The sequence below is a fragment of the Ictidomys tridecemlineatus genome, chromosome 12 (genome assembly GCF_052094955.1).
Source record: "Ictidomys tridecemlineatus isolate mIctTri1 chromosome 12, mIctTri1.hap1, whole genome shotgun sequence".
In the NCBI taxonomy this organism is placed as follows: domain Eukaryota; kingdom Metazoa; phylum Chordata; class Mammalia; order Rodentia; family Sciuridae; genus Ictidomys; species Ictidomys tridecemlineatus.
The window spans coordinates 112,567,795-112,582,967 of NC_135488.1; the positions used below are offsets into that span (position 1 = coordinate 112,567,795).

Sequence of the window (15,173 nt, forward strand, 5' to 3'; positions counted from 1 at the left end):
GAACCACAGGGGTTCCCGCCACCCAGTGACTCATGTCTACCCCAGGTTTCACTTTGAATTTTCAGATTCAAAGCAGAAAACATGTGCATGGGGTGATTTAAAGCTCGACTTAGACTCAGTTACACACATCTGCATCCTTTCCCGGTTATTAGCTCTTTTTTTTGATTCAACACCCTGTTGTTCAGCCCTGTAACTTACAGTGGCATTAGAAATATGGTGGTTTTAGAGATAATAAACCAATCCCCTACTTCCTACAAGCCTCTAACAGGGCAATGGTTCGAGATACCCAACTTCCTTCTCTATCCATCCTTCTCCTGAATCTACTTATAAGCATTATTGGACTCTGATTCCCAGGTGCCTAGGCTATACAACAACAGCTTTTAAGGGATTTACTCTGAAAAGACCTATGTAAATAAGCAGAAGTTGGCTTTCTAATGTTTTTTTTTCTATTTTTAAGCCATTTGCAGTTAAAGATTTTCTGCAAAACAATTCCATTATCATGACTGTCTTTCATTCATCTAACGCACATCTACTGAGTGTCAAGCATGAAACAGGTATTGTCACAGGAATTGGAGGTACAAAGATGAACGAGATTCAGGCCCTGCCCCGGAGGGGTCTAGTAGAGGCAAGAGATTTAACAAAAAGGAAAAATAATTACATGGAAGTGAGATGAGTCAAGTGCTTTTGGACCATCAAATACACGCTTCTATTATTGTAACCTAGCAATCTGTTTGTGTTTAACTTGGCACTATGCTGCTGATCCTGGAGCATTCTGACTAAAAAGAAACTCTGCATCTGAAGAACTCAAATTCAGTTCTTCCAATTGTTTTATTTTAAACCATAGGGCTTTGTTATTGCTCTTTATAACAGCAACAAAAATTGACTTTTGACCCCACACTTGGGTTACATTTTTTTATTTGCTGTTTCTCTTCTTTGATCCTTTGATCTGAGCCAGAGGAATGGCTTCCAGGGTTGGAGAGCATGGGCAACTCTTCTATTTGTCTTGATGCACCAAGTCAAAGTTAAGCTGAGAAATTCTACAAAAAGTTCCACTGGTGATTTCGATCCTAATAGTCTCTCCAAACCAAACTGAGAATCGGAAGAATTTAGATGAAAAAGGTATCTAAGAGATCACTTCTTTCAATCCTTCCTTTTACAGAAAAAGAAATGGCTGATTCTCAGAGATGGGTAATGTCAGGTCCCAAGCAGTTCAGGGTTGTCGGTGGGAAATGACGGGGAGGCAAGCTCCTGTCTTCTGTCCCCATGCCGTCTGACCAAAGCACAATAAAAATGACAGATTTTAGGAGAGATGGACATATTCTCCAGATTGGCTCCCAGGAAAATATTTGGGATGGTTCATGTGAAAGCCGAAGATGAATGGACAAAGTCTATTAAAGCATGAAGAAAATGAATTAGGCCAATCCGAGCACATGTACTCCTTTCTATTTTTACACTTTCCCACCAGAGCACAGCACCAAACTCCAGATCTAGTCAATACACTGCCTTCATCGTTTCCACCTGCAAGTTTCACAAACACGTCCCCATCTTAGTCATTATTTCCACGTCCCACCACCACTAGACCACGTGTCTTTCAGTAATGCATGGAAACATTGCTTAGCCAACGGCCATGCCAGAAATCCACAAACCATCCGCACCTCTTTATTCAGCGTCTCTCAAACCAGTTCAGTTCCCACAGATGGGTCTACCTTCAGAGTGAGAATCACACCTCCATACAGTGTGTCGGAATCAGAGGAAGAATGGAAACCTCCATCATCCGTAACTTAGGCAGAACGCCTCTCTTCACGTTTCCCCTCCGGAGCCTTGTTCACTTGTAACCATTCTTCCTAACAAGCAGTCTACTGCATGCCAGCCGCGCCCATCCTGGGTTTCAGGAATCTCTAAAGTAACAGGAGCACAGACCACCCAGATACCAGGAGATGGGGCACCCTGGGCCGGCCAACCAAACGGCAAACAGTGTAAGAAATACCAGAAAAATTCAGACTCTGAAATGTATATGAATTCACACTATTTGAAGGTTTCTATAGGTGTTGAAGTAAGGAATCAAAAGTAGGATTGAGCTGGATATCATGGTGCACACCTATAATCCTAGCAGCTCGGGAGGCTGAGGCAGGAGGATCTCAAGTTCAAAGCCAGCCTCAGCAAAAGTGAGGCACTAAGCAGCTCAGTGAGTCCCTGTCTCTAAATAAAATACAAAATAGGGCTGGGGATGTGGCTCAGTGGTCGAGTGCCCCTGAGTTCAATCCCCAAAACCAACAACAACAACAACAAAAATAGGACTGAAAGATTATAAAAATGGCCAGGCAGATTTGAAAATCAATCAAATAAATATTTCTAGGAATTAACACTATAATAATTCAAAGTGGATTTAAACAAGTTAAGGAGTAATAACTCCTGATGTAGCACAGCAAGACAAACAGGAATAAATCATTAAATAAATGGTGAGAGGCACAGGCTGACGAGCTATGGCATAAAGAAAAGCAGAGCTCCACAAAGTGTTTATTGGGGAAAGAGGGAGAGGTAAATGTTAAATGGTAATGAGTGAAATCTTCCAGGACTGATGAAAAAGTGAGTCTTCAAATTCAGGCAGCCCCATGCACCACAACTGGGGTAAATTTATTATCCAGATATATTCTAGGGAAACCAAAAGTTATTAAAGACTCAAAGTAGGACTTCAGAGAACCAGAAAAAAGGCAGATTTCCACCTAAGGAAGACTGTGTGCACCAACACCACCTGAACCACGCGGAAGCCAGAGTTCAAGCAGGTGGGACTTCAGGCCCTTAGGAGGCAGCAGCTGTCAACAGAATTTATTCAAAGAATAAAAGCAAAACAACGTAAACACCCAACACAAGCAACTTAATAGTAGAAATCGCCACGAACACACTAAGCAAGCCAAAATCCTGTTCTCTATAAAGAAAGAAAGACCCTCGGGAATCCACAAATCATCCTCACCTCTTTATTCAGAGAGAAAAAAGTATGGTCAAAGACAATATAGCAGAAATAAGTTTAAACAGATTTCAGTGGTAAAATAAAATCATATAAAAACACCCAGTACGTGCAGTTAACCAAAATAGTGTCGACATCTATGTCTTGGAGAGAAATTCTGGGAATAAATAGAATAGAACCTAATGTGTTGAAGAGGAAGGTAAAGGGATCAATTAGCTTTGTACTAAGCCAACTTCCTTATTATAAGTTCTTGAGCCATTAAAGTGCACACTCTTTAACCTCCTTGTAAACAGAAAAGACGGAATGAGAAATAATAATTCAGTCAAAGGATTTGTTGGTAACTTTATCACTTCCATATTTTAAATCTTTTAGACAAAGACGGAGAGCTTCCAGGTGCCATGCAAAGACCCGATGGTCCTTTGTTCTCAAACAATTTAAACTATAATGAGAGAAACAGACATATACACTGACAAACACAGAGTCAGACACAATAGGATTAGTGTTCTTGTGACTTGTGGAAATGTCAGAAACACACTGAATGATCATGACGTTTATTTTACACGTACCGTTTTCTAGTGGCTTTCTGAAAAGCTTAATGTTTTGAAGTATCGGCCCATGACCTTCACTCCTCCTTCCAGCTCCCTAGACCTGGGGATGAAACCCACTCATCCTGGTGCTTGATACTTGACTGTCCTACAAACACTGTGACATGCTGGTCCCCTCGGCTCTCATTATCTACATCACCCCTAGGTTTCCTATCACTGGGAAGACGTTTTGCTAGAACGTTTGGGCAATCAGATCCATGGGTTTCCATCAGATCCAATTTCATGGACTAGGACATCTCTCAGGCTTTTAGGAATGTCAAGATTTTTAGAAAGGTAAATTTTTTGTTTTTTTGTTTGTTTGTTTTATGATGCTGAGGACTGAATTTGGGACCTTGTGCATGAAAAGCAAGCATTCTACCAGCTGAGCTATATCCCCAGCCCAGGTGAATTTTTTAAGAAAGAAAGAAAAGAAAAGAAATAGAATGCAGAAAAAAAAAATTTACAAAACAACTTGAAGTACATTATTAATAGCATGAAAATGTAAACACTACTAGGATGTATTTGAAAAAAAATAAATTCTGAAGAAGAGTGCTACTACCTAAGAGAAAGATATAGAAAACAGTCCTACGTATAGATCTTTTAAAACAATAAGAAGAGAAAGGCTGAGTAGAGATTGCGGAAGCCTTGAAGCTGCTAATGCTGAGCCTGAATTCGGCAAGCTGTCCCAAAAGAGAATTATTTGTAGAGCTTGGAGCTCCGACTTCATTGTGATCTCTTCTCCTCGGTGTCTCAGTGTGAGGCCTCAAAAATGTCGCCACTATTCCCACTGACCTCACTCTGCTCCAAAGGCATGAGCTGGTCCACTTCCTCTCAGCCCAGGTGTCCCGACTCCCTCCTTGGTCTTCCCCAGCAGAGGTCCACAGTCATGGCTCCTTTTGTCCTTCCCTGGGAGACAAAAATCCTCTTTGCTGATCAGCCTTCTTAGTGAGGAACACACTTTGGCAGCCCTGTGCCCGACGGAGTCAGCCACTGCCCAAGTCTGAGTCCCAGCTGCCCGGGGCCATGGCAGTTGTAGGAAGCAGGACACGACTGGGCAGCCTCTGCCAGGACCTGCATGCTGCCTTCACTGTTTAAAAATTTTCTTCCCACCTAGACTTTCTGAACTGAAGATCTAGGGGGGGGGTGGACACAAATCATCCACCTGGTCCCACCCAATCCCTCCAAAGCCCTGTGAAGTTAGACCTTCTTGTAATCCTGTTCCCCAGGTGAGGAACTGGGGGTTAGTGACGTCAGTCCTAGGCTCACACACAGAGAGTGGACCACACCTGAGCCTGGACCCATCATCGAGACACCCTGCCCGAGGTCATCTCGTCAACCCTTCTCCTGAACAGTTACAAAGCCGGCTTCCTTAGGCCGCTCTCCTGAGCTGGGTTCAAATAAGCTCTTTGTTCTTGCATTTGGTGAACCTCAAAGTACAGCCAAGTCAACAGATTTGAAAGAGAAGAAGGAGAATTGATATAGGAACGCTTCACAAATAGTGACACTTACCAAATATCCACGTAAAGCAGGCCATAAGGGTTTAAGCCACTTAGTTTTTTCTTTCTTTAAACCTCACATAAGCCTTCCACTCGTAAATACTAGGGCAGTGTGCATTGTGTAGACAAGGAAAGACAAGTCCAGAGAGGGTCTGCAACTTTCTCAAGATCAAGACTCAAACCCAGGGTTGCCTGATCCAGGGTTGCCTGTGCTCTTGACCAGTGTGTGGACACAGATCAGTCAGGGGTCACCCCGAGGCAAAGCCTCTTCAGGGAGGGGTGCTTTCTGGCTTCTGAGGCCCCACTGTCAGCGCACAGAGGGTCAGTGGTTGCCCTGCCGGGCTGGCCAGGCCTGCTCCAGGCTGGTCTCTGTGAAAGGGTCCATCCCAGCAGGCTCTGACCTTGACCTCCATGGCTGAGGTTGCTTGTTTTCTATGAGGAAGGCAGGATGTGGCTTCAGAACAGACTCATGTCAAATGCAAACGTCGAGAGGTACAAATATAGGTGTGTACAGATGAGTAACGAAGAGCAAAAGTGAAAAACAGAAGGAGTACCTTCCATACCTGGCAGACACACACAGCAAACGGAGAGTAACAAAGGCTGGGAGGCCCAGGAGAGGCTGCAAGTCGAGTCTCAGGAACAACCTTTATCACAGGGACAAGCTCCTTCCACTCCCTTCTGAACCTGAAATACGCAGCCTGGCCTCCAGGAAACCTGTCTTCTTAAAGGACAAAGGACAAATGTTCTAAAGTATCCTCAGGGCCTTTGGCAAGTGCTCTAAAGGGCAAGCCTCCCTGTTTCTGGATTAATGTGCGCATACATCCTTACCTGCTGAGTCAGAATAAACTTTCCACAGAGTCAGGGGTGTAAAGAGTAAATATAATCGTGTACAGAATAAAAAAAATAGTCAAGAATGCTGGTTCTATGAAGTGTTGGTCACATCCAGATGCCTCTCCTTGTCTTGGCTCCCGTATTGAACAGTTTCATGTCCAGGACACAGTTCCACAGTTAGTTATTGATGGGATTCAAATGTCTATGAGGTTAGGTGTTAAATATTTCAGGCCATCAACCTGGTACAAAGATCTCAGTTTACAATAGAAATAGCAGTATGAACTAGACAAGGTAAACTCCTCCCACTTTGGATTTTCCCTTAAAAACTCATTTGGAATCCTGGTAGCCACAGCCACCATCAGTGCCATTGGAAGGTGTCCCTTTCACAGACTTGTGGTGCCCAGAGGAAAATGTCATTGTGCGGCTTCAGAAGAGCAGGTCTGGGCACCATCATATAAACTTCTTCCATTAAAAATATTTTATTAGCTATAAAACACGATGGGGTAATACGGGCACATGACTAATGACAAACTTACAAATTACAAAAAGTAATATTTCCTGTCGTAATTTTATATAATGTAATAAGAAACACTTTGTTAGTATGATATCTTCTTAAACCATAACATTTTATGTTTTGCTATTCTGCAAATTCATTTATTAGACCATCAAAATTTATACTTTTTGTAACTTCATTTTCAATCTATATAATTGAAAGGGACATCAGTCGGTCTTGGCAAATGAAAGATCACAAGTGATTTTTGATAATTCTTAATTTTCGGAGGTTCTTTCTGCTGATACAAGGATTGCTGGAGCTGTTAAAAAGCTTTTTATAGATCTTGACAATTCTGGTACTTTATTTCCAAACACCAGTTGTACATCTAGAACTGATGAATCTCACAGGGCACTTTTTTCTAAAAAGATTTAACTCTTCATACAATTGGTTTTATGGAAACCTGGATTTTATTAAAAATATTGTTCAGTGATTGTTCAGAGATTGTTCAGTGGCTTTTGAGTGTTTCCTCTGGCTTTTCCTATAATTTATGGAGGTCAAACAAGCAACTTAAAGTGACCTTATGATTTATATTTGATTCAGAAAATCCTTTCGTGCATTCTATCACTATAACTTCAATTGCAATTAAACTTAATTTTAAAATTCCCTTTCTCATCAATAAGTGCTTCTTCTGAAACTTCCTATGAAAACAGTGTTCTTTCTCATCAAATATAATAATCATTAAATTTAACTCATTTTTATTCCTGTGATATTTGCTCTACAACATCATAGTGGTTTTCAAAGTCAGAGACTCAAAACCCTTAAACAATTGTAAGAACTGGCTCATATCTTTTCTCACAATGTCCTTGGCTACACTTTATTCATCCTGTTGAGGTGAAACGCATGTATCACAGAGCTAACTACCTGCCACTGTGCAACTCAGTGGCATTTGGTGCATTCACAATGTGGTCCAAACACCTCTCTGTAGTTTCACAGATTCTGATCACCCTGGCAAGACACCCTGTGCCCATTAAGCATTCCCCGCTGCCCTGCTCCCATATCCCGGAAACCGCAGATTGGCTTTCTGTCTCAATGGATTTCCCAATTCTAGATATTTCACTTAAAAGGAATCAAAGTGTTGGTCAGCTTTTCATCACCGGGACCAAAATACCTGGAAGAACAACAAAGAGGAGGAAGAGTTTATTTCAGTTCATGGTTTCCGAGGGCTCAGTCCGGGTTGGCTGGCTGCAAGGCAGGAACATCATGGAGCCGTGTGGTGGAGGAAAGATGATCGATCAGCTCAGGGCAGCTGGCGACGGGGCGGGGGCAGGTAGGGGTGTGCCCCCCACTGGACTACTTCCCCCAGCCATGCCCACCTGTCTAGAGTAACCACCAGTAGCCCATTCAGATTATCCGATCATCAGAGGGATTAATTCCCTAATGAGGTGTAACCCTCACCATGTTGGGGACCATATTTCAACAAATGAGCTCTTGGTGGGACATTTCAGGCCATGGCGTGACATAGAATACGTGACCTCTGTGTGTGCCTTCTTCACTCATCAAGTTTCACCCAAGTTATAGCATGTGCCAGTATCTCAATTTTTTAGTGCTTATTGATGGTATGTATATAATGCAATTTGTTTATCCCTTCATTGATGAATATTTATGCTGTTTCCACCATGTGAATAAAGCTGCTATGAAAATTTGTGGAAAAAAAAATTGAACATCTGTTTTCAATTCTTTGGAGTATTTTTAGGGGTAGAGTTGCTGAGTCATATAGTATTTCTATTTTGAAAATTTGAGGAACCACTACATTTTTCCACAGGCTGCACTATTTCATATTCCATTCAGCAAGGTCAAAAGGTTCTTATTTCTGCGCATCCTTGCCAACTCTTGCTATTTTCCTTGTCTTTGCTTTTTTTTTTTTAATAGCCATCATATTGAATGTGAAATAGTCCTTTCTGTGGTTTAGTTTGCATTTCCTTAATGTTCAATGTTATTTACATTTTCCATGTGCTTGTTGGACATTTCTATGACTCCTTTGGAAATATAACCACTCCAGTCTGCTCATTTGAGGGATTCTATGCCTTATCTTGTTGAATTATAAGTGCTCTTTATATATTCTGGATACTAAAACTTTATATCAGGTTTGTGATTTGCAAATATTTTCCCATTCTGTGAGTTGCCTTTTCACTTAATTAATTATACACTTTGATCCATAAAAAATTTGAAATTTTATCAAATCAAATTTGTCTATTTTTCCTGTGCTGCTCATACTTTGATGTCTAATCTGAGAATCCATTGCCAAATCAGAAGTCATAAAGACTTAAGCTAAGACTGTGGTTTTTTTTCCTGTTTTTGACTGTTTTAACTTGACTTTTAGATCACAGTTTCATTTTAAGTTAATTTTTAGGTAACTGATTCATTTTAAGTTAATTTTTATATGAAGTGAAGAAGGGGCTAAACTTTAATCTTTTGTTTTCTTGCTTGCTTGCTTGATTTTGGTACCAGGGATTGAACCCAAGGGCCCTTAGTCACTGAGCCACATCCCCAGACCTTTTTTTATTTTTCCTTCTGAGACAGGATCTCACTGAGTTGTTTAGAGCCTCGCTAAATTGCTGAGGCTGCCTTTGAACCTGCACACTCCTGCCTCAGCCGCCTGCGTTGCTGGGATTGCAGATGTGCACCACCACACCTGGCTTGCATGGGGTTTTCCAGCTGTCCCAGAACCATTTATTAGGATACTAGTCGTTGACTTACGGAAAGGTCATTCCACCACTGTTGAAAATCGGTTGGCTAGAGAAATTGGGTTTATTTCTGGACTTTCAATTCTGTTCTGTTGGTCTGTAGGACTTTATTTATGCCAGTGCCATCCTGCTTTGGTGACTATAACTCTGCAGTGAACTTTCAAGTTGGGAAGTATAAGGCCTACAGATTGGTACTGTCTTGTTTTGATATTCTTTTGGCTACTCGGGACCCCTGGAAATTTCACATGAATCTGAACATCAGCTTTTCCATTTCATTGGAATTGGGCCCCTAGAATTTCATCAACTCTGTAGCTCTCTTTTTAGGAAGTATTATCTTAACAATGGTAAGTCTTCTGATCCATGACCACAGGATGTCTTTTGATTCATGTTGGTCTTTTCAAGATTTTTTGTGTTTGTTTTTTTGTTTTCAATGTCTAAGCCTTTTCTTCATCTCTTAAATCCATTCACAAGGAATTTATTCCTTTTTTTCCTTTGGATACTAGTATAAATGGAATTTTTTTTTTGCCTTAATTTCATTTTAAAGTGTCTGTGGTGCACACAAAAAGCCAACTGACCTTCGCGTGTTGATTTTGTTTGCTGAAACTTGTCTGGATTTATTTATCAGTTGGGGTAGGGTTTATTTTCATGGGCTCTTGGGTTTTCTATTAGAGATTATGTCATCACAATAGAGATGATTTACTCCGCCCTTCCCGGTTTGGATTATTCGATTTCCTTCTCTTGCCTCTTTGCTCAGGCAGAGAGGGTTGCAGAGCGGGCTGAGCACGGGCAGGCACCCCTGCATGCAGGAGCGGGCAGTTGGGGGTTACTTAACAGGGTTCTCTCCCGCGTCGTCTTCTCCCCTCGGCTGCCTTCTAGTACTGAGAAACGTTTCTGGTGAAGAACTTCAGTGGGTTTTGAACTCCCCTGTTACTATACTTAAAAATGCCACATCTTCCGGTGAGGCCGAAAAGCAGAGATGTAGGAAAGGCAGACATTCATGAGGCAAATTTCAGAAGCAAAAACAGGAAAAAGAATCTTACCTAATTGGGAATATGTATCCAAAGTCAGAGAAAAGCTAAGTATTCATATCTTGCATTTTGATCAGTGCCCCTTATAAAGCTGGAATAACATTTTTAAAAATAAAATGTAATTAAGACCAGATTCCCAATCACCAGTTGGAAAGAAATCAGAGACTTAAAAAAAAAATCATAACCAATTACATTGTTGTAAGAATGGTATCAACAAATAATTTTAGTTAAAATGGTTTATCGAGTGGAAAAATAAATCATTTTAAGACTATGTGTCTCATTTTCATGTGCATAATTAGGAAGTAAATAAAAAGTACTGAAAGGTCAACGCAGTAGTATGTTGAGGCATAAACTCAAAGGTCTGCTCCTGAAAGTGTTGAGTGATCAAAAGGCTTTGGAAACTTGTCACAGACATGCGTGTGTGTGATTCGTGTCTAGTAGCACACCATAACACTGAAGAAACCAGTTTTCATTGGTTTCCTTTCTAGCCTCCACAGCACACGGTGCAATACTTTGCACATAGCAAAGGATCAACAATTACATTTTGAGCAAATTAAATGACAAATGAACACATGACTAAGTCGTTCCTGACTTGCAAATAATGGTGGAGCGCCCACCTGCAGATTCTTCCTACAGCAGCGGTCTTTACACTGACTGGACTATTTCATGGAAAGTCAGCTGAGGTCAGAGAACCCGCAAAACTTCCCTTCCAGCTCCCTCTCTTCCCCTGCCAACTTGTCTGCAGCCTTCCCTCTACCTAGCAGGTGCTCGCTAAACCTGCTAATTCAATCCAGCAAGACTGCCCCATGAGATACGATTCAAACACGCCCACAGCAAACAAAAGCCATTAAAAATCAGACGAATGTGCCAAGAAAATAAGAAAGAGAAATGCTTGGAAGAAAGCAAGGGAGATATTATTTTCTACCTTGCAGCTAAAAATCTTTCCTCCATGGGTCTTTTCGTTCTAGTTTTTGAGTATTGGAAAGAACACGGGAAATCGACAACCTGCAGAGACACAAACTACAAAGACATATGTGGACAGGTGTGCGCCAGGAAACAATTCCTCTGGAACGTGGTGGGCAACGGGCTCTGAGAAAGGTAAAGGAAGATCTTGTTTTATTTCCAGTACAAATGTACAAGCAACCCGGGGAGATCCCTCCCCAGTTCCCTGGACGTTTGCTTTATTATTAAGGAGAAAAGGACAAAATAAAGAAATTTCTTTAAAAACCATGTATTTCTATGACGAAAACCTGGGGAATAGGACTTCTCTTTTCAGTGATGTTGGGACAGATGACTTGAACCCAATCTTCCATCCACAACGAACGTAAAGACGTCCTTAAGAACGCAAGGACATCCCCGAGCGACAGACTGGACATCAAAACCACAGGCTAGTGACAGTGCTCAGGAGCCTCTGCTGCTGAAATCCCTGGCCAATCTGACTTTGCACCAGCCAAACTCCCATTATTTTTTTTAAACTGAGAAAGTGAGTCTCAAATCTTTTCTGATGATGTGTCCTAATCCATAAACTGACCGTGCCCCTGCCCTGTTGGATACCTTCCACTTCTTGCCAGATGAAGCCCAAACTCCTGACCACGGTTTTCCTGACCTGATTTCTGCCTCCTCCCCCAGCCTGGCCTCACCTTCCCGTCACAGGAAGTGGCACCTCCAGGCTTTTGAGGACACCCTTCTTTCTTTCTAGACGCTTAGTCGTCTCTTATTTTTTATTTCTTATTTTCTTGGCACATTCATCTGATCTTGCCCGAGCCCTTGCTGCTCGCCAGCTCCAAATCTCCAGGAAGGGCAGGTTCGGGAGCCCTTCCCCTGTGGCCCCTGGTTCCTGTCCTTCAGCTTACCATGGGTGTCCCTACTCTCGGTACTGCCACGCTCCGTTGCTGTTAGGTCTCTGACATGTAACAGTGGGGTCTCTGCATTTGTTCAGTGGGTGCAGCGTGTAAAAACTACAGAAAGGATTCGTGAAGGACACGTGAATGACGACAAGCAGCAGAGAGCATCTATCTGTTTTTATATCCAAGGACAGGATACAGGACAGAGCGAGGACAAGAAGGGATTCGCTCAGGTTCTCGTTTCAGCCCTCTTACAAGCCCATCGGTTACAGGCACACCCTCCACCCAGCGATCAGTTACTCACCTGCAATATTCCTCATGTGTTATTGAACCAAACCCTTCGAAGTTGCTGACAAAAGACCCTTTAATGATGTTCTTATGGTTCGAGCTCCTATAACTGCTGCAGGGGGAAGTGCCTCTCTGGTCATATTCCTGAGGGGCGATATCTATGCAGACGATGTTGGTAGCACATAGCAAGTGTTCCTGAAAAGAATTGCTTTATACAGTTAATTCAAATGAAATGCAAACCGTGCTTTGAATCAGTAGAACCTCGGCCTCGTGTTCATTTTTGCTCAGTTTGAGAATGCTGGTTACTGAAGAGTCAGCTCTAGCTAAGGCAGATGATGGAGTTAGCACATGTATAAACCAAGGCTGAAAACATCTGCCGGTCTCCCCTGCTGAAATACAGGATGGAGGTCAATTTTAAAACGAGTAGACTATAAAGCAGGGCATTTTAGGGGAGACATAATGAGCACTGGCATTTCAACAGGTGTTTTATGTGGACTTTGAGTAGTCCCTGTTCCTGCTTAATGAATCTGCGGTCCTAGTTCCACAAACATCACAGGGAGAAGATAAAAGCATGTGGGAGGGAAGCCGGAGACTGCGATGTAGCAGTCCCAAGTGGCCTCGGTCACAAATGGGTCTCCAGGCCCCTCGACGCTGCTTTCCCTATGAAGGCTGCAGAAATGAACTGAAAAGGTGGTTTTCTTGTTAAAAATGATACCATCACAGCTCTCCAAAGCTCCTCACCACCTTCTACCTCATGCACACAGCTGGGAGCTTGGACGCTGGCCTGTGTGCTGTCCTTTTATCCCCCACAGCTCGTACCAGAGAGTACAAAAACTGAATAACAGGCTTCAGAAGACAGTTTTTCTTACAGCCCAAGTAGGATGTGAGACAGGCCAAGTTACCATGTTTGCTTACCATGTAGGCATGGGTCGATTAGGCACATGCTTGGGCACAGGCAAGCACTTAATAAACAATCGCAACCAAAATATCAGAATCGGAAAATCAAGAGTTTGCATCTTGATGTTGTAGAGAAAGCACTTGGTGTGGAATCAGAGTCCTAGCTCAAATTCTTATTCTGCCACCTCATCATTTCCAGGCTATTCCTCACAGGGTTTCAGTTTCCTTATCTGAGAACTAGGGAGAATAATACCTGCCACAAGTAATTGTGAACACTAAACACGATAATCATTTCAGAAACCCTTGAACCTCACATTCCATGTGCAGAAGTCATTCAGCAAAGACCCAGGTCCCGTAAACGTGATCTGAAACCAATGAAATCATTTCCCCCTCGAATAATTATTTGTCTTCTCATCATTTTGCATGAAATCTCTCCCTGAAGCTCAGCGAGGGTGACCATCACAATTAGAAAGCTCCACCTAGCTTGAGTGTGGATCTTCAGTGACCACATAGGGTCCCTTACCCCCTGCTGCCTTCCTTCCTTGGTATAGGACCCCTACTGATCTCAAAGTGCTTGGAATCACTCCTCAACTGTACCCTTGTGTTAGGTTCTTGTTTAGGCAGGCCTTCAAGGTCAAACATAGCAACTGCATTTTGTGCTGCGGTAGCACCTGGTGCACGGGTAGCGGGAACATTTAGTTCACGCTTGCTTTATAATTTTTCTTCATCACAAAGTCCTGTGCCTGGTCTCCATGAGCAAGTAACAAATTCCCCTAACCCTCAGGGGTTTTTGTTTGTTAGTTTGTTGGTTTTTAACCTGAGAACAGGTATAATGATAGAAACATGAGGAATAAGGAGGGTCGAGTATATCTTTCCTAAATGTGGGTCCATTTTAGTGCTCAGTGAATAGCCATTACTGTCACAATAATGTGGGTAAATACGGATACGGATCTCATAATGACTAGCCCTGCGATGCTAGGCAGGGAAATTGTTTCTGAGACCCTTTTTCTTGTCTACAGAAATGAAATGAAGGCTACCTATCCCACAAGACTGTTAGAGAAATTAGAGAACACGGAGAAAGCTCTGGGCCCCTGGACTCTCTTTTTTTTTTTTTTTTTGTCTTTTTCCTTCTCTAAACACCTGACTCTGATGCTCTGAGCTTCTTTCCTCCAGGATGTCCTCCAGAGAGCGATGCAGCAAAGGTGGCTGCTTCAAGAGGCCCCAGCCAGCAGGTGGTGAGTTCCAGGGAGGAGAAAGCCGCCCGCCACAAGACCAGCAGAGTCCTGGCTCTGGTTCTGTCTTATCTTAAGAGCCAAAGAGTTTGCAGAGGGGCTGGGGATGTGGCTCTAGCGGTAGCGCGCTCGCCTGGCATGCGTGCTGCCCGGGTTCCATCCTCAGCACCACATACCAACAAAGATATTGTGTCCGCCGAGAACTAAAAAATAAATATTAAAAAATTCTCTCTCTCTCTCTCTCTCTCTCTCTCTCTCTCTCTTTCTCTCTCTCTCGGTTATAAAATAACATGAAGCTCTGACAGTTTGAGAAGCATGTAAACTAACCAGAGCAGGAAGGAGAGGAAAAGCACTGGAGGGTGCAGATGGGCTTTGCAGCTGCTGGAGGAGCATTAGCCTGACACACAGCCCAACATCTACTGTGGAGCCCAAGTTCCCGTCACACAAAGGCCACCGTCACTTTGGTGTGAATAAAATCATGCTGAAGGTATGGTGTTGCGGACGCCGTTCATCTTTCCTGCATCCTGAAAGGTTTCAGCTTGGCAGCATCCTCCCCTCCACGGAGCCAACTGCCGGTGGGAAATGTCGTTCTGTGGGCGTCTGCATAGCTCTGCCCCTTGCTTAGGCACCTGGGATTTCCAGATCAAAGCTGCCAAGCCCGTGAAGGGAGGCACCACTGGGTGGAGGAGGGCCGTTGGTCACTGGGGATGCCCAGGAGTTCATTTCTCTTCTGCCTCCCTCCCTGGTCTGCTCCTCCTTCCTACGTCAAGC

General features: G+C 42.9%; 1 long non-coding RNA gene across 1 annotated transcript in view; it reads right to left on the reverse strand.

The window, feature by feature from the left end:
- Positions 1 to 5,753, reverse strand: part of LOC120884910 (uncharacterized) — a 50,457-nt gene extending 44,704 nt beyond the window's left edge. Inside the window, exons 1-2 of the long non-coding RNA XR_005727329.2 lie at positions 5,609 to 5,753; positions 4,342 to 4,455 (exon numbers count right to left, since the gene is read on the reverse strand). This is a non-coding gene — a long non-coding RNA (uncharacterized LOC120884910). The remainder of the gene's footprint in view (positions 1 to 4,341; positions 4,456 to 5,608) is intronic.
- Between the last annotated feature and the right edge of the window lie 9,420 nt (positions 5,754 to 15,173).